The sequence below is a fragment of the Sapajus apella genome, unplaced genomic scaffold, assembly GCF_009761245.1.
Source record: "Sapajus apella isolate SASKATOON/1434 unplaced genomic scaffold, GSC_monkey_1.0 scaffold5, whole genome shotgun sequence".
Classification (NCBI taxonomy): Eukaryota; Metazoa; Chordata; class Mammalia; order Primates; family Cebidae; genus Sapajus; species Sapajus apella.
The window spans coordinates 30,455,104-30,474,769 of NW_022436945.1; the positions used below are offsets into that span (position 1 = coordinate 30,455,104).

The 19,666-nt window shown below is 43.8% G+C and overlaps 1 protein-coding gene across 8 annotated transcripts in view; it reads right to left on the bottom strand.

Annotated features, from left to right (window-relative positions):
• The window catches only part of APBB2 (amyloid beta precursor protein binding family B member 2), a 399,910-nt gene extending 385,645 nt beyond the window's left edge, over positions 1 to 14,265 (bottom strand). For 5 of the 8 annotated variants that reach the window (XM_032274022.1, XM_032274018.1, XM_032274014.1 and 2 more), the window contains exon 1: positions 14,054 to 14,259. The gene's annotated coding sequence lies outside the window, so the exon portion shown is untranslated. Of the gene's footprint in view, positions 1 to 14,053 lie in introns of all 8 variants that reach the window. The other 3 variants (XM_032274019.1, XM_032274016.1, XM_032274020.1) reach the window with 2 other exon arrangements.
• Positions 14,266 to 19,666: the final 5,401 nt, after the last annotated feature.

Consider the following 19,666-nt stretch of genomic DNA (forward strand, 5'->3'; position numbering starts at 1 on the left):
CTATTACCCTGACTGAAATAGAAGCGGAAGAACTAACAGGTTATTCCAAAGGATAATTCAATTATTTTGGAAGAAATGAATGACCTATTTTTTTAAATAATATTAGCCTTTCTCTAGAAAAAAATATACCATTATTAACATGGAATAATTTAGCAAGTAAAATTCTATTTTACTAGTACACCACATTAAAATGCAATTTTCAGACTAATATATTTGCAAAAAATATTTTGAGACCACCATTTGCTCTCCCCTGGTGGCTGGAACTTATCCTCCCTAATTATCCTAAGCACATTCTCAGGACAGAATGCTCAATGATTTGAGAAATAACTGATTTTTTTCCTAAGAAAACATCAGAATACCAGTTACATCCTTTAAAAGTATGTATCACTCTATAGAGTATGCAGAAATTTTCTGTTTAAAAAATGCAAAGTAGCTACAATTAGAACCAAATACAGGTAGCACTTCTGACATCTTTCTCATACTGACATCTTTCTCACACTTTCTCATACTGCTCATGCTCTACCCTCCTGGGGAATTCCCAATCTAGCAGCTCCTGTGTTTTAAGAAAATATTCAGGGTGTGTGTGTATGTGTGTGTGAGTGTGTGTGTGTGTTTGTGCATGTGTTTTCACATATACTGAGTGCCAAATTCTGGTCCCATGATCTTCATCTAGTGCAACTCTAGCTACATGCCCTCAAACAGCCTCCGTGTGCCTCACCTTCCCCATCTGTATTAGGAGATTACAACAGTATCTACCTCTTAGAAGTACGGCATCAAATGAGATAATCCATGCAGTATATTCATCACAGTGACAGTTGCCTTACAGGCAGGGCTCATTAAACATTGACAATTATAATTCCTATAGGATCCCATAGGATTCCTACAGGGAAAGGAGGTAACTTGTTTTAGGGTTATCACACTGACCAAATTAAACCCCCAATCAAATCCCAACTGATACTTTTCCCAAGCCTATCAAACTGCAATATGAATTATCAAACACAGAGGAACATCTATATTTTCTGAAGATAATAAAAGAGAGGGGAGACAGATACAAATAAAAACCAAAACCATGTAGTTGAATAAAAAGTATTTTAAACCTACAGAAGGTTAAGCATCACTAACCCAAATATCTGAAATCTGAAATGCTCCAAAATATGAAACAAAATATAAAAAGTGGCCAAATATCTTGATCACTTGCTCTAGAGAAAGCACTTTCACATGTTAGCACAGTAAACCCTTCCCACAGCACCGGCCAGGTAAGTATTGCTAAAGATATTTAACAGATGGAGAAAGTACATGCGGCTCAGGGAGAAAAAGTTGTTCACCTCAGGGCACCCACTTTTCTCCATCTATCCCAGACTAAGGCCTGAATTTAAACCCAGATCTATATGGATAAATCCTCTATCTTCTTTAGAACAACATGGGCAAGGAAAAAGGCTAGGCCAGCTAGTCACTTGGCTTTGAGAATACACTCAGCAGGGTAAATGGGAAAGGTACCCATACAGTTTTGAGAACATCCAAATGAAGGTTCATTTTAACCAAATTAATTATCTCCAAAGTGCAAGTCAATAATATACATGGCCAAAAATATACCCCACATAGATCATAACCCAATTCACAATTTGAAACTTGTCTGGAAAAGTAGCCTGGTGTCGGGGTCTGTGCCTTCCCTACCCCTGGGAGCTTCAGATCCAGCAGCAGATTGCACTGAGGTTAGAACATGCCCCCAGGAGCTTCAGTCTAGTGCGAATTAATTTCTCCTTGGAATTTCAACTATTTTTAACTGTATAATTCTGCAGCATTAAGCACATTCACACTGTTGTACAATGATCGCCACCATTCATCTTCAAAACTTTTCCTCTTACTCAACTGAAACTCTGTATCCATTAAACAGTAACTCTCCATTCCTCCCTCACCACAACCTCTGGCAACTGCCATTCTACTGTCTGTCTCTAAATTTACTGCAGGCAATGCATACAAGTAGAATCATATAATAGTTTTCCTTTTGTAACTGGCTTATTTCACTTAGCATATGCCGGTTCTCTTTTGTTCCCAGTCTCCTTAAAGAAACACCCTGAAATGCACATCCTTTAGAGGAAACAAAAATGAACACACAAGAATTTTTTTTCTCTTTAACTTATTGCTAACAGGATATAGAAACACTAAGGACGCTTGGGAAGGAAGAAGAAAGATAACGCCAACAAAATTATCCACAATTCCACCGAGAAGCCATACGATTTTTGTTTCTATTCATTCTCTTATAATATTTGGCTTTATGCAAACAAATTTTTTACAACTGCATCACACAGAAACATTCACACTGCATTCTTTAACTTAACCATTTATCAAAATGATGTATCTCTGAGCATTTCAAAAATTAGCTTTCAAGGTCAATACTAAGGTAAAAATAAATGTACTTTAATGAAAATCTGTACTCATCAAGCTCTCCTGCTATAGAAAAAAAGTTTAAACTACCTGAAGTTTTGTTGATATAAAGAAATTGTTCTCGACAAGATGGCACTGCATTGTTAATAACTGGTGCTGCAGAAAGTAGCCAAATGTTCAAACCTTCACAAATGTTCCTATAAAAATCACTTAAATATTAAGCAAAATTATATATATACTCCAAATGTGGCCCCCTTATCTCATCATTATTTCTCTCAATGGAAAAACAGCACAACAGGATCTAATGAAAATCCTGTTTTCTTTACAGGAAATAAAGATAATCATACCACAAATCAACATTCTCCTCAGTTTTTTAAAACTAGTTTTTCTTGCAATCCACATTTTCAGAACTAAGAGGAAGAAAAAATAAAAATTCAATAAAACACCTCATCTTATTTTTGTTTATTTCTACTTGCAGCTTGTAAATACACACACACACACACACAAACACACACACACACACACACAAGGAGGATCTAGTACTAGTAAAGGAAAATGATTTAAACTGAAATAAAATTCAAGTCAGCAGGAGATGATTTTGATCATGAGACAATGATACATAAACTGATGGAATGCAGAACTTCCTTTATTTACCTTAGTAGAAATAATCTCAAATCTTGGGAAAAGGGGCATTTTGAGAAAATGACACTGATCCAACTGCTAAGTCTCATGAATAAGAACAGTGAGTGTTAATTTTGTTTCACCCCTGTTGACATATTTTCTGCTCAAATCATTGGAATATATTTTATTTGAATGCCAGAGTTTTCCCCTTCTGAATGTTGGGACACAGAGACCCGGTCCACAGTAATAGTATCCAACATATTGAGTGTTCATGCTTCCTGTCTCATTTTAGGGAGAGCACAAATGCCATAAACACAGAGTACATTAACAAGGGCCCCAAGTCTAAGCTCCCAGAACCAGAAGGAACCTCCAGGAGCAGTAAGCCCTAATTCTCCCCAGTACTCCAGGCCTGATTCCCTGCCTGTGTGGGCTGTTTCCTGGGGCATCTCCCTCTGTATCTCCAGCTCCATCAATCCTCTCCTCAGCCAAACTGTACTGCACCTTTCTGGAAAGTGCTCCAAGCATAAGAAATCAGCAGCCCAGGATGGATGTCTCCTCACATCCCTGACAACTGAGCCAAACACTCTTTTACTCTATATTGTTTTATCTTTAAAAATATGCTTTTCAAAAAGACCCATCCTGGACTTTCTCAAATGAAAATTTTCAGTGAGCCTGCCTCACCTTGTCCACTTCCCACTTGCTGTGCAAAGCAAGAACCATAAAGATATCAGAGAATGATGTTTAAGCTACTTCCTGAAGGAGTACTGAAAGGCAAGTAAAGAACAGACAGGGGGGATGGTTGCAGGCAATGGGAACAGGGGATAAAAGCCGAAAGGCCAGAGGAAGCCTGGCATGTTGTTAGAACAAGATGGAGAGCAAATCAGGAAATACGTTCAGTGCCTCATCAGAAAGCTGAGACTTCATCCTGAGGGAGCCCCTGAAGGGTTGGAAGGACATGCCCAGACCTGCAGAAGATTTCAGATCACCTTGGAGGCAGTGTCCAGTAGCAGAGACCAGGGAAAAGGCAAGTGCAACCTCCAAGGTGAGAAGCAACTGAGATGGGAGGGAAGGTGGAGGCACACTTTCAGAAACCGCAGGCTCCGCGCAGGAGCTAGAGTCAGGGTGCCTTAAGGAATGGTAAGATGGAGGTCCCAGGTGTACTGTGGAATAGACTGAGCATCCCTTCTACTGGAAACTTTGCCCCACACACTCCCCACACCCAACCAGGATAAGTGCTGGTCTGGGAAGCACTGAGTTTTTCTCCCAGTAATACATATCACATTGTACCATCATTCATTCTCAGCCTTTGTCTATAGACCCAGAGCTCTCAGCATCAGCCTTTGTCTATAGACCCAGAGCTCTCAGCAGGCAGAGGCAGTGGCCATCCTGGTCAGTTTCCACGTGTGGCATCTGCAACAGTGCCCAGTACTTGGGAAGGCCAACTGAGTGAACAGAGCTGGATAAGCCAAGAGTCCCCTGCTCTCACTCAGGGGAGAGATGACAGTGTCGTGGGGAAGGAATTAGAAAGATACAACTGAGCTTCTTAATTTTTCTGTAGTCTGTTGATACATTCAAAACACTGAATGAACTCTTTCCAAGTCAATTATGTTATGAACATTCAACAGCAAAGTCCACAAAAGCTCATCTCTCTGTGGAAAGTCAGAAAGGATTATGGTTTGAGCACTTTTACAAGGAAAAATGAGGCATAATTCTAGGCCACAGAGAAACTGCCATCTCATTGAGATAACAAGTTTGCCTTCCTTTGTTTTCAGAATAATTCTGCAAAGCCTCAAAGCAGAGGAGGGAAACATTTCAAAGCCTGCTGACATACTCTGCATCTTTGCTTTGATTTTTAGATACGATTCCAAGCAGCCAGATAATGTTGTGACCCAATTATGAGGTATTTTGGAAGTAGTAGGGACCTAACTTGGGAGTGGAGCTGGTGGGTGTAGAGGGAGAGTTACTAAGCAAGCACTACCACCTGCCTCTCAATCCTTCACGGGATTTTACAGAGAAGGGAGCTATGACAATCAGGAAGCAATGCAACAACTCCCCTGACCGGCTTCCTATTTTCTCACCATTCCCAAAATAGACAGAGCTAAAAAAAAAAAAAAAAAAAAAAAAACAAATATATTTCTCAGCCCTCTAGAGGAAAGCTCATTAAGGGCATAAATTTGGGTCCCTGGGAAAAAAAAGGATGAAAGGCAAAGCTACTGAAAACCTTAGAATCGAGAGTTGGAAACAATGGGAAATGAAGCCAAGGGACGAAAAGGAACTAGAAAAACATAAAAATAAGGGCCATTTCTTACACCAAAGCATACTTAGAGGTAGTGCTACCTCTAAGTTCGACTGCCCTGGATTCTGCCAACTTAAGCTCTTTAGAGTCAAAAGGTAAGGTTTTTGTTTAAAACTAAAAATAATAATAGTGGTTCGATTTCACATTAGTTCTTATTTCACATCAAGTATTGTTCTATGTCTTTATTGTACATTCACTCATAAAATCTTCATAATCTTCAAATTATATAAGCACAATTGAAATTCCTATTTGCAGATGAGCAAACTGAGCACTGTGTAATTCTGTTGTCTTTTGTCATATGACTATTAAATTGTAGACCTGGAACTTGACCACTAAACCCCTACTGCCTCCTTATAGGGCTATCCTGTGCACACGTTGTGGGATGCTACTAGAATTAGTATTCTTAGCCTCTTCCTACTAGATGCCAGTAGTTCTTCCTCCACAGTCACAATGATCAAAATGTCACTGCCAAATGTTCCCCGGTGAGCAAAACTGTCCTGTTTAAGAACTACTGCCATAGAGATTTGAAAGGCCAAATCCCAAGTTCCCTTACAAAAGGAGTAGCAAATCCTGGGTGGTGGGTAGTAAAAAACAGAGTACAAGAGTTCCATTGATTTAAGGAAAGATGAGAAAGGAAACAGCTGAAGGGTTTGCCATAGTGGGAATTTTACATGAGGAGTCACTGGCCACAGCTCTTGCCACTCTTACAGGGTTAGGACAGCCTTCCTTCCCCTCCACTCCCAACACACACATGCCTCTACTGCAGCACCCTATATCCAACGTTCTGATTCCTGAACTTAGTGCAGTGCCTGACACAAAGTATGTACTCAATAAGCATTTGCTGAACAAAGTAATGAACAAATGAAGCTAAGGTTTCTGGGTGTCACCAAATGAATGTCTCTCTTCACTAGTGTCCTGAAAAAGGTATAAACAGTCCTTGGTTCTTGGAGAGGACAAGAGGTTCTGATCAGATAATCTGAAGAATCTGAGTCTGAATCATCAATGCTTCCCAAGGTGTCTCTACATCCAAATCATGCCTCAGCTGTGTTTGCAATGTGGTGTAAGATCATTTTGTTGAAATGTCCAGAAATTTTAACTGTATTAGTTCCCCCAGGAATGAACCAGCTCAAGAAACCTAACTCATGTTAAGAAAATTCTGAGTTATTTATAGCAAATTGGGATATTCAATGTGGCAGGTCAACTGACTCTCTTGCCCAGGACAAAAGTCTACCTGAGAAACTGAATGAAGATCAGAAGGGAAGAACAGAGCCAGCACCAAAGGGCAAGCAGGATGCTGCCAGGGAGAGGCACCATGCCCATAATCTCAGCACTTTGGGAGGCTGAGGTGGGTGGATCACTTGAGGTCAGAAGTTCAAGATCTTCCTGGCCAACATGGTGAAACCCTAAGTCTACTAAAAATACAAAAATTAGCTGGGGGTGGTGGCGGGTGCCTGTAGTTCCAGCTACTCAGGAAGCTGAGGCAGGAAAACTGCTTGAACCTGGGAGGCGGAGGTTGCAGCGACCCAAGATTATACCACTGCACTCCAGCCTGGGTGACCAAATGAGGCTCTAGTTCAAAAAAAAAAAAAAAAAAAAAAGGAAGAATTTGTTGTTGTTGTTTTGACACTCCTTCTTCACCCCACAATAGCAACCAAAACTAAAGGTGAATAACAGTAATTCCATGAGCAAATCACTCTGAAGCTTCCTCTAGCAATTCAAGGCTCACCCTGGATGGCATGATACTGCAGGAGTCCAGGCCAAGCTGGCTATTACACAATTCTAGCTTCTATTGACCTATCACCACTTCCTAGAATCACTAAGAATTGCTAAAGTGCGTTGTTTTGCCAGAAAGAGGCCTGCATGCAAAGAATCAAATGTCAAGATACATCTCCAGGTTTATCTGCTGAAATTCACATTTCAATCACATGCCCGTTCTGCTCCCTTAGGCCCTCATCTTTCATCCTGGCGCTTTCCTTGTCATTCTCGAGCTATAATTCAAAAGTACTCACTGACTCCCAGGGAACTTTCAAAATTAGCTGGTTCATAGTTCCTAGACTATATTCCTGGAAAGCCCAGAGGACCCATCAGTCGACCCACAAACTCCACGTGTTGGCCTGGCCTCCATGACTCAACTCAATCCCAAGAGCAGGCTTCTTTGCATCTCAGGCCCAGATTCCCAGACTTACCAATTTCTTGGACCATTAAGCTACCAGATAAAAATATTCCCATCAAATCATAAAAGAATCTTACCCAAAAATGAGAAGGGCATAATATCAGAGAAAATGATACATCTTCTCATTTGAACAATTGTGACATATTCACTACATCATTATCATTGTTGTGATAGGAACAGCAAAAACTACTAACCAACAGTAAATGGCCTGGGGGTCTATTATGCTCTGCATATAGGAGATACTCAGTTACTCCTAAATTGTATGGAAACTGAGCTCTGATTTACAAGACAGGGACACATCCCATACCATCAGCAATGCCAAGCCTTCCTTCTTCAACAACGACACTTCCCTTTACCCTCCGGAATTCTGCAAATTCTCTCCAATCTATCTCACCCTCCTAAACACAGGCTTTTCCTTCTAGTTTGATTCCAATATTCTGCATTCTTTTTTTTTTTTTTTTTTTTCTCTGAGACACAGTCTCGCCCTGTCACCCAGGCTGGAGTGCAGTGGCGTGATCTCAGCTCACTGCAACCTCCACCTCCTGGGTTCAAGCGATTCTCCTGCCTCAGCCTCCAGAGTAGCTGAAATTACAGATGCACACCACCATGCCTGGCTAATTTTTGTATTTTTAGTAGACTTAGGGTTTCACCATGTTGGCTCGGCTGCTCTCAAACTCCTGACCTCAAGTAAGCCAACTGCCTCGGCCTCCCAAAGATCCAGGATTACAGGTGTGAGCCACCGCACCAGCCTCTGCATTCTTTTTCATCAACTTAAAAAAAACAACACTCTTCCTCCCACTCCAAGCATTCCTGAAGCATACTTGCCAATAAGTTACACTTCAGGAACTTGGGTTATTACTTAGCAAACAAAGTTTGCAAGATATCCACAAGAGGCAAAGAGAGGATAAAACTGGTAAACTTTGTTTATAGCCACTGTCAAGTCATTAACCAACAACAAAAAAAAGCTTTAATCCACCCTTCCCGCCATTCATTTCTTTCCATGTTCTCTTCCAATATTTGTCCATATGAATCTGTACATTTTATATACCAATAAATTATACATTGGGATTTTTCTGTCATTATAAAAGAAATGTATGTCCATTACTGAAAACAAGATAAGATTCAAACAGTATGGAAATAGAATATATAGAAAGGCAATGTCTCTTGTAACTCTACACACAAAGAGATCTGATCCCTTTAAACTCATCAAGCTTCTTGCTTCTTGCCCAGTTGTGTTACTTGACCTTTCACCCTCTCTGCCCTTCCTCTCACCCAGCTCTCATCTAATATCTGGAATTAATGCCCCATTCCAAACAGGGGTCCAGGAACCCTGGAGCCTGGTTATGATTAGAGGAACTAGAGTCACTGTCCCTTTATTATCAATTATTTAAATGGGATAACAACTCCTCACTGCCTCACTTAAAGGTTAATAAGGCTGAGTTTTGTGAGCCTCTTGAAAGCAAAGTGCACTAAAAACACCAAATGGGATTGGTTTCCTTTGCTCTCTGCCCCATCACAGCTTGCCACGAGGAGAAAAAAAAAAGCTCATGATCCTGCTAATGACACTGAGTAGATACATTTCACCAGCCACCACTCCTGCTTACTGCCACAGCAAACCACAGGCATCTGTCCAACATAAGGAGAGGGCTAACATTAAATGAGAATGAAAATCCTATTCAAGAGACCAAGGGCTGCATTTCTCATCAAGGGTAGAAGGCAGAGGGCGGGAGGTAGGAAAAGCTTGCTAAAATTTCACAAGGGTGGGCCTGGGAAGCAAAGCACAGGACGCCCTCCCCTGCAGCCTAGGCAGAGGCTTCTTTCTCAGACTATCTGTGTGCCCAAGAGCAGAAAATCTCCCCTCAAAAAATGCTATGTAGTTTCAAATGTCAAATACACTTTGCCCAAATCTAATCATTTCCTTCTCTCCTTCCTAGACTGGCAGGGCCACAAAGAGTTAATTTTATGACAACCATTTTATAATAAATGATAACTAAAAGGGAAGTAGGAATTGGGCAAAAAAAGAAGGGCGTTCGACAAAGCAGTAACAAACCAGACTCGGGGAAACCCAAAATCAGCTCCAACTGATGCTTTAAACCAGCGGTCCCAGACAGGATTCATGGAAGACAATTTTTTCAAGGACAAGGTGGTGGACTGGGATGAAACTGTTCCACCTCAGATCATCGAGCAGCAGATTCTCATAAGGAGGGCACAACCTAGATCCCACACACGTGCAGTTCACAAAGGGTTCACAGTCCTATGAGAATCTAATGCCGCCACTGATCTGACAGGAGGTGGCGCTCCGGCAATAAAGCTCACTCGCCCACCGCTCATCTCCTGCTCTATGGCCCAGTTCCTAACAGGCTATAGACCTGTTTGGGTCCAAAGCAGTGGGGACCCCTGCTGTGAATGAAGACCTCCCTCCTCTAATGGCTGCATCACAGATCTCTAGACTGGGAAAAGAAGAGCCCAACAGACAACCAGAGAGTGACTGCAGCGCTCTCATTTTACAGATGGGAAAACAGAGACCCAGAGACGTGAACTGACTTACCCAGGTAACACAGTGAATTAAAGTAAGGGACGAGCCAGCCCCAAAGGCAAGTCTTTGGGGTCCCTGGTTAGTGGTCTTTCCTCCAAATCCCCCCACACCCTTTATTATGGAAAGTCTGTCACTCTGCCTCTGACAAACCATTTCAGCTGAGAGAAATGTCATCAACACAAACACATATCAGCATGCAGAATGCACACTAATAACACATTAACATCAAAACGGCTAATCTGGGTTTATCTTCCTGACATCTAATTTTATTTGTTGGTAGTGCAACATTGTTGAATATAAATGAACACAAAACAGTTTTAAAATCTGGATAGAAGCTTCTTGAAAACACTCAAACTATTCTGAAGATACGCTGTTCCAATCAAACTTAATTATAAATAACAAATCAAAGATGCTTTCAAAGAGAATGCTTATTGAATAATAATGGAACCAATTAAAGATATTCTCATATAAGATAAAAGCTTAAAGCTCTATTGCTGTGCAATCAAGGGTGCCCAACTTTTCAGAGGGGTTTTCTTAGACAGCTGACATTAATGCATAGATGCTTACAGCATAAGATGATATATACGAAAGCTTAATAGGATAATAGGACACATGATAAGCACTGAACTAGCCTGGCACGGTGGCTCACACCTGTGATCCCAGCATTTTGGGAGGCCAAGGCAGGTGGATCTCCTGAGGTCAGGAGTTTGAGACCAGCCTGCCCAACATAGTGAAAACCCATCTCTGCTAAAAATACAAAAATTAGCCAGGCGTGGTGGTGGGCGCCTGTAATCCCAGCTACTCGGGAGGCTGAAGCAGAAGAATTACTTGAACTTGGGAAGCGGAGGTTGCAGTGAGCCAAGATCGTGCCACTGCACTCCACCCTGGGTGACACACTGAAACTCCATCTCAAAAAATAATAATAATAATAAGCATTGAACAAATGCTGGTTTCCTTAACCCCATGTAGGAAAATAAGTATTCCCCACATAACCAGTAATAACTTATTACAATACTTTCCTAGAAGTCTGTCCCACCCTGCCATCCCCCCGCCCCGGGAAAACTTAAGGTGCTATATCACAAGGGTATTGTCTTTTTTAATTTTATTTATTTATTCTGAGATGGAGTCTCGCCCTGTTGCCCAGGCTGGAGTGCAGTGGAGCAATCTCGGCTCACTGCAACCTCTACCTCCCAGGTTCAAGGAATTCTCTTGCCTCAGCTTCTTGAGTAGCTGGGATTATAGGCAAGAGCCACCAAACCCAGCTAATTTTTGTATTTTTTGTGAAGACAGGAGTTTTACCTCTTGGCCACGCTGGTCTCAAAGTCCTGACCTCGAGTGATCTGCCCAGTGTGGCCTCCCCAAGTGCTGGGATTATAGGCATTAGCCACCACACCCTGCCAGGTATTTTTAAAGTGAAATTGAAAAAGGTACAGAGATATAACATTCTATTTTTCTTTCTTTTTTTTTTTTTTTCTTCAACTTTTATTTTAAGTTCCAGGTATGTGTGCAGGATGTGCAGACTTGTTACACAGGTAAACACGTGCTCTGGTGGTTTGTTGCACAGATCAACTCATCACCTAGGTATTAAGCCCAGCATCTATTAGCTATTCTAGCTATTCTTCCTGATGCTCTCCCTTCCATTTTTCTTAAAAGATAAATTCAGATACCCAGTAATCAGGATAGTCCACACATAACTATTCTAATATGCTGGCAAGGCTCTCAGTATTCATTCCTGTGGTAATAGAAAAATAAAAGCATTCAATATTCATATGCTGTTGCTTCTCTGGCGGCAGGAAAAGAAAATAATCATCAAACGGTTGAAATGTGACAAAAAGTAGCAATTCAAAAATATTTGATATTTGTACATGTGGATTCTTACAATATACAATAGTCTTTTCCCAAATAATTTTGGAATCAGTATTCATATTATTGCAGTTAAGTGTAAATGCCAGTATTTTACACTTTAGCTCATCAAGGTTTCTCTTTTTTCGAGACAGGGTCTTGCTTTGTTGCCCAGGCTGGAGTGCAGGTGCGTGATCATAGCTCACTATAGCCTCAAACTCCTAGGCTCAAGCAATCCTCCCACCTCACCACCAAGCTTTTCAATTACCACTTTATAAAAATGTCAGAAAGCCGGTTCACATTGGGCTCCTTGAAGGTGAATTTATTCAGTTAAAAGCATGCATTTGAAGAGAGAATAAAAGTATAGGACCTAAAAACCTTCCGTGGAAAGGATCTCAACTTTAGAGTCCTTTCTCAAAGGGTCTGAGTAAATATCTAGAGACATGGTTACATCCAGTTTATGAAGACCATGGATGACTTTGGGGTCATCCAGTACATGGACAACGAAAGAACAGCAATTGAAATCTTGCATCTGTACCCCGCCTCCTTCGGCCCCAGGATCAGCCCACTGTACTCTACTGCCACCTGTGTTCTCTCAGCATTTCCCCAGCCTGGAGGTTTCCCCATCCCCGCCACAAATATCATCCTTTATGAACGATGCCATTTCTAGGATGCTGCAAGTTATTATAAACAACTGTTGAACAAATATTGCTTACAAACTACAAGTTGAAAACGAGAAGGTTGCTACCTAAGTTCATGAAGAAATCCCCTTTCAAGGATTCCATCTGTTCCTAAAAGGCCAGTCACAAAAATTCTAATACTCTGCATTATTATGGCCATTTGAGGACAAGATCTGAAATCTCAATCCATGACAAGATTTAAAAAAAAAAAAAAAAAAAAAAAGGCAAGATTTAAGAAAGCAAAATCCAGAAACAACAGATCAGGCTGCCACTGTGTGTTTGTTTTTTAAATCAGTGAAATATTAAAACAAATGACAAACCCATGCCAACCTCACAAAGTTTCCTCATTCCTTGGAATTGAAACACCACTGCTGGCAACATTTTATGATAATCCTTTAGGTATTTCACGTAAGTAATTGGGCACAATGTAAAGCAAGTGACTGAGGGACTTAAACAAACTGTCCCCTCCGAGAGCCCAGTTGGAGCTTCCGAGGCTGACCTTATTCTCCTCTCAATTTCGACCGTCCTCAACCACTAATTCCATCCAAAAACGTCTGACAGTCGTGGCTCTAAAACCGCGCAGAACTTGACTACAGAGCGATCAGTCGCAACTCCAAATACGATTTACCCAGATTATTTTTTTTAATTCCTGTCCAGCTTTCCCTCGGCTGTTTGCCCCGAAGCCGTGATCTAGACTTCTTCACCGACGTGGAGACTACCTTTCATTGTTTCTGTGGGTCTCGGCATCCCTCCCTCCGTCCAGCTCTGTTCTCACCGCACAAATGTCATTTCTAGCGTTCCACCCTCCATTCTGCCCGGCGGGCAGCGCAGGGCTTTCAAAACCCAGGGGCCAGTTTCCCCGAATCGGTCCCCTCTGCACAGCCATTTTCTAGTTAAATGCTCTCTCTGCCACGGAGGGAAAAAAGGAACTTTTCCCCCTTATGTGTCTCAGCGGCTGGCCTCTGAACCCCTCGTGGAAAGCCAACCCTGGCTCCAACTCCCCGGCAGGAGTGCGCTGCCGCCCGGGAGGGACAGCCCAGCCGCACAGCAGAGGCTGGTGCCAGGACTAGGGGGTGTGCGCTCTTCCCGCCGGCGCCCACCCTCACTTTTCCCCTCCGCAGTCCCCACCCGGGCGCACCGCCTCCAACCCGGTCTCCCCCGCCCCAGGCCCTGCCAAGCCGGTGCTGCTGAGGGAAAGAGGGCGCCGGGAAGCGGGAGGGATGTAAGTCAAGGAGAGTGAGCCCGCAGTCGCCGTGCCACTGGCCTGCGGCGCGGGCGCAGAGCGCACGGGACTCCGCAGCGGGAGACCCGCTGCAGATGCCACGGCAGCTGCTGCAGCTGTGGCTGCGGCTGAGCTGGCGGCAGTGGCCGCGCAGCCCCGGGGCCGGGAGCAGAGGAGCAGCAGCCGGGGGAACCCGCAGCCGCTCGCCGCACGCTGCTGCCGCTGCCCGGGTGTCTCCCCAGCACTCTCGGGCTGCCCCGTAATGCGGGGCAAAGGCAAGGAAGAAAGCAGGGCTCACCAGCGGTGCGCGCAGCGTTCGCCTCGGCTCCGGCGCCCGGCGGCTCTGCTTCAGTCTCGCCCTCCTCGGAGCGCCCAGATCAGCTGCGGTTGCAGCGCACAAGCTTCCTACTTGAGATCAGAACGGGCTCCAGCGACTGAGCATGCTCAGTGCCGCTCCGCCAGTCCCGCGCAGGGAGCGGCGCCGACGAGATTCCACTTCTCCAGGCTTTGGCGGCGGCTGCGCGAGGGGAGGCTGGAGGAACCCGGAGGGGCCGGGGCCGAACGGGAGAAAGGCGGGGCCGGGGGGCGGGGGCCCGGCGGAAGGGGGCGGGCCGCGCTCCCAGGGCGACCCCTGCAGGTGGAGGTGGCGGGGCCTTCCGGAGGCGAGCTCTCCAATCGCCTGGGAACAAGCAGGAAGGCAATAGGTGCCCCAGTGAGACCTAAAGGCAGGATGTGCGGTGCAGCCCGGGTATCCCCTCCATGTGGATGGTGTCTGTCTGCACCAAAAGGCAGTTGGGTTACCTTAGCCCTGGCTTTTCTCCCACGTGCAAGCATTCCCTTGCAATAGGAAAATGTCCCCACAGGAGAGCTGCCCACACCCACACAGGCTAACTGTAAGTTGTAGGCGAGACCTTCTCCTTCCTTCTGCCTCCTATCCCACCCCCAGGCATATGCCACACACACACTTTTCTTTGATCCGGAAATCACAACAAGATGACACCAGGGGAGAAATACAACTGCAGGGGAGGAAAAGCAGATTTTCCTTTCCACCGCCAATAATATTATCTGTAACTAATTCCAACTGTGCAAGAAGGCCCTGATGAGAGTCGAGTCTCAGTAAGTGGTAAACCGTGTTCTGCCCCAGACACTGTGAATGACATACCCAAAGTACTCTTAAGATTGCTATTCACCAGGGCAGCGGTTGTCAAACTGGAGCCTGGATCAGAATCGCGGGGAGGGTTTGCTGAAGCACAAATCCCCGAGTCGCAATCCAAGTCTCTGAATGGGTAGATATATGGTAGGGCCCCAGCATCTGTGTATCTAACAAGTTCCCAGAGGATGCTGATGCTGCCAGTCTGAAAACTATACACTTTGAGAACCCAACCCATACACAAACACATAGTCCTACCAAGGATCGCGAATAAAAAACTCACATGATTCTTCCTGTGATGACTGTATGCAGTGGAGGTGGGCATTACTTTATTCTTTCCTGCATGAATTCATTAAGGATCCACCAGGTCTTGTACTAGATTTGAGGACAGAGTTGAATTTAAAAGCCCAGGCTCCTGCCTTCATGGAATTTACAGTCCACACGGTTGACAGACATCTGTCAAATAATCACTCCAAACGGTCATTTCAAATAGGCAGAGTGCTGGAGGGAAATGCACAAGGTGTGAATAGAGTGTACAGCGGGACCCTCATGCAGACTCAGAATGAGGTTGTTATGAATGGACAGGAGGGGGGCTGCCTTGTGGAGAGGATTTCTGACTTTTGCACTCCAATAACCTCTCCAATGAACAATTATTTCCCTCAGACCCACCTGGAGGCCAACAATCATGTCCCTCCTTCCTACAACATGAAAACAATATTGTCACAGAGAAATCCCTATAAATTCATGTAAGTGTTCATTCTTGGGACTGAGTCTCTGCACCCCAACCAAGATCCACCTAACATGCCCGTAGACCAAGAACAGTCGAGGGCCACAGTAGCCCTCTTGGGGAAAATACAGGCTCTGTGAACTGGAAAGCCTTGTGGTTCCCAGTCCGTGATCTTCAAGGGCAGAGAAGCGAGGAAACCAGCCCAAGACCACCACTCCGGTCAGGAGCGGAGATCGACCAGCCTCCAACCTTGCAGGCCGGTCCTCTTTCCAAAGCACACTATTCCCGGACGTCACAGCTACCCTCGGAGCCCGGAGCGCAGCCTGACCACCCAGCTCTCTCTCGGGGGTCCCGGGTAGGTGAGCGACACCCCCCCACCCCCGCCCCCGGCTCCGTCTCTTCCGACCGAGAGGAAAACCCGCGGTGGAGTCCACGGCGGCGGGGCGGGGCAGTGCGCGCAGGCGCAGAGGCCGCCAGGTTGGGCCAAGGAGGCGCCCTGCTCCACACCTGATGCAATCAGCCTTCCGGAAACGGGTCCGGCAGCCGGGCTCACCCAGGAAACGCTTCCGCGCCCTCCTCCGGCTGCAGCGCCCCCGGGGCCGGGTTTCCAGACTACCCCGGCCAGACTTCGCCCCGGGAGCTGGAGGAGTCGGGAAGTCACTGCTCGCCTGGACGCGCCAATTGCCCTGACACTGACGTCGAAACGGCCACCGAGCGTTCCGCAGCTGCAGGAGGAAAGTCCCTTAACTATGAATTTACAGAGGGGACCGATCGGGGCTGGAGGGAAGTCTTTGACCCTTCCTTTGCTTCCTTCCTTCGTCCACCTCCCGACACATTGTCTTTCTCACTGAAAGGAACGTTTATTGTAATAGCAGTTTTAGGGCAGTATGGAGAGGACTCCCCATGCCCTCTGTCTTGCTAAATGTGTAACAGCATGTTAGCTTTGCTATATAAAGCTTTCCCACCGCGCACTCATTTTATAAATAATTGGTTTCTCCATACCTCATCATTTAAGTTTACAAAGAAAATCATTTCTCGTTTCATCACCTCATGCAATTTTTATATCTATTGTGAGTAGGTTTTTTCTTCATGCTGACTCACCCATTGTTTTCCAAGGAAATGAAATATCCAAGAATATTCCAAAAGCATGTTTTTTAAAATACGGAAGTAAATGCTGTGAACAATACATAAAAATGGTCTCTCTTAAGTCCCTTAAGGCCAAAGGTCCTCCTGGGGGGGGAGGGGCAGGGGAGGAGGCAGATCCAAGGAATTTTATTTGCAAAGATACTTCAGAGACCATTCTAGAATCAAATTGAGATCAACTCTTAGACTTTATAGATGACATTTACCTCTCTGTGGCCCAGAGAAATAGATGACTTTTCCTTATTTAGGCAAACCAAAAGCAGAACTGGCACTTGAAGCCAGATTTCTCAAAATTCCAATCTAATGGAAAAAAAAAAATGTTTGCACAAACACCGTAGGGAGTGTAATACTATATTACATTGCAGTTTTACAATCCAAAGATTACAAAATACAAAATTGGTGACAACAAAAGGATTCTATTACATGTTCCTTCCTGTGACGTCATTAGTCTTTAAATAGTCCTTAATCAACAAACATCCAACCACTTCTAAGTGGCATTGAATAGCCAAACACTAGGCATTAAATATTTCAATTAAACAAGTCTGAGTCAGACGCAGTGGTCCAAGTCTGTAGCAGCAGCTACTGGGGAGGCTGAGGCAAGAGGGTACATGAGGCTGGACGTTCAAAGTTACAGTATGATTTTGCCTGTGAATAGCCACTGCTTTCCAGCCTGAGCCACACAGCAAGACCCCATCTTAAAACAAAACATCAAGAAATCTTCCGTGCCAACATTTAGAACTTCTAGTATTTTTATTTGATTGTGTGGTGTATGTGCAACAGTTTAAGCTTAAACCAAGGGAATTTTAATGATCACAACAAAATATCATGGTCATGATTTTCTTCTGTAATGATTTTAAATAACAATATAGAAATCAAAGTGAAATCAAAAACAACTCAAAACTCATGCCTGCAATAAGATAAAATCTAATTCTTCAAAACTGCCTCCCTTCTTAAGGAACGTGTATTTCTTTTTGGAATGTTCTAACACAGATCTGGAGGAATACCTTCTACTGAAGCAAAAAATAGAGTAAATGTCAAAATGCAGAGGTACAAAGTACACACCATCACACAGTACTAGTTATAGAATAGCTAACTTTTACTGAGTATTTAGCATGTGCCAGATGCTGGCTAAGCATTTTCCATAGGCTGTTTAAGTTAATCCTCACAACTACCCTATGAATGCACTATTGTTATCCCTGTTTTATGAATACAGAAAGTGACGCTTGCAAATGTGAAGTAACTAACTCAAGGCACAAAATATTCAGTGGCAGAACTGGGATTTGAACCCAGGCAGTTTTCCTGGAGCTTGAGCTCTTAAATAATACTCTATACAGAAAAAATGTAAATACAGAGAAAATGACTATAACGATTCTCAGATAAGAAAGAAGGGGAGTATTGTACTTACTCTCCTAAAGATGAAATGTAGTAAAATAAGTTTGTGGGGCCGGGCGCGGTGGCTCAAGCCTGTAATGCCAGCACTTTGGGAGGCTGAGGCGGGTGGATCACGAGGTCAAGAGATCGAGACCATCCTGGTCAACATGGTGAAACCCCGTCTCTACTAAAAATACAAAAAATTAGCTGGGCATGGTGGCACGTGCCTGTAGTCCCAGCTGCTTGGGAGGCTGAGGCAGGAGAATTGCCTGAACCCGGGAGGCTGAGGTTGCGGTGGGCCGAGATCGCGCCATTGCACTCCAGCCTGGGTAACAAGAGTGAAACTCTGTCTCAAAAAAAATAAAAATAAAAAAAAAATAAGTTTGTGGTCCACAGTAGGAAAAAACCTCTTGCTAACTAATAAATTATGGTCCCCAAGTGTAAGACCAATATTACCCACAGGTATGAGGCAGGTGATCAAATACCTAGTGATTTATCAGGGGTACCAGTAAGGCCTTTTCTCTGATGACTGTTTCTCAGAGGTGGTGGTTTCTCAGTCCTAAACCACCCAATATGGCAGTCACTAGCCACATATGCTTATTTAATTTGAAATCACTTAAAATCAATTAGAATTAACTTGTCGGTTCCTCAATGATACTAGCCACCTTTCAAGTGCTCAGTAGCACATGGCCTAATAAGTACTATATTGGATAGTGTAAGTAAAAAGCATTTCCATCACTGCAGAAAATTGTATTGGACAGTGCTGCTCTGGTCCTTAATGTCATTAGGGCAAACTTTTAATCTCTCTTCAGACTGCACTATTTTAATGAGCACAACAAAATATCATGGTCATGATTTTCTTCTGAAATGATTTTAAATACTTTAACAATATAGAAATCAAAATGAAATAAAAAACAAATCAAAGACCTTGTTTCCATGGTCTACCTTCCCATTGAGCTTCAGTCCAAACTAAAATTATCAGAGTGTAGAGAGGTACAAAGAGGTAAAAAGCACAAAGTCCCCTACTATCATGGAAAGAATATGGGCATTGGAGTAAGACCTTATTTCATATCCCAGCTCTCACTAGTTGTGTGACCATGGGCAAGCTACTTTCCCTCGCTTTTCTTATCTGCAAAATGGGCATGTCAATTTTTTCATTATGGGTTTAAGATTAAATAACATATATAAAGTTTCTGGTAGTCCTCACATAGGATGATTTCCTTCCTTCCACTCCTATTTCAGTTAATGACATTCCCCAATTACTCAGGATTCTAAACTAGAAATCTCGGTCATCTTCAATTCTTCCTTCCTCCTCAACCACCCACATTAAATTAATCTACCACCCACATTAAATTAATCATCAAGCCCTTTTGCTCCCAATTCAGTGATGCCTCTCAAATGTGGGCCCGCCTCTCTGTCCTCCCTGTCTTTTCCTGCATAATATTTCAGAATCCTGCTAAACAACCTTGGTGACACCCATCACTCCCAATCCAAGTCCTTTCTCCACACTGCTGCCAGAG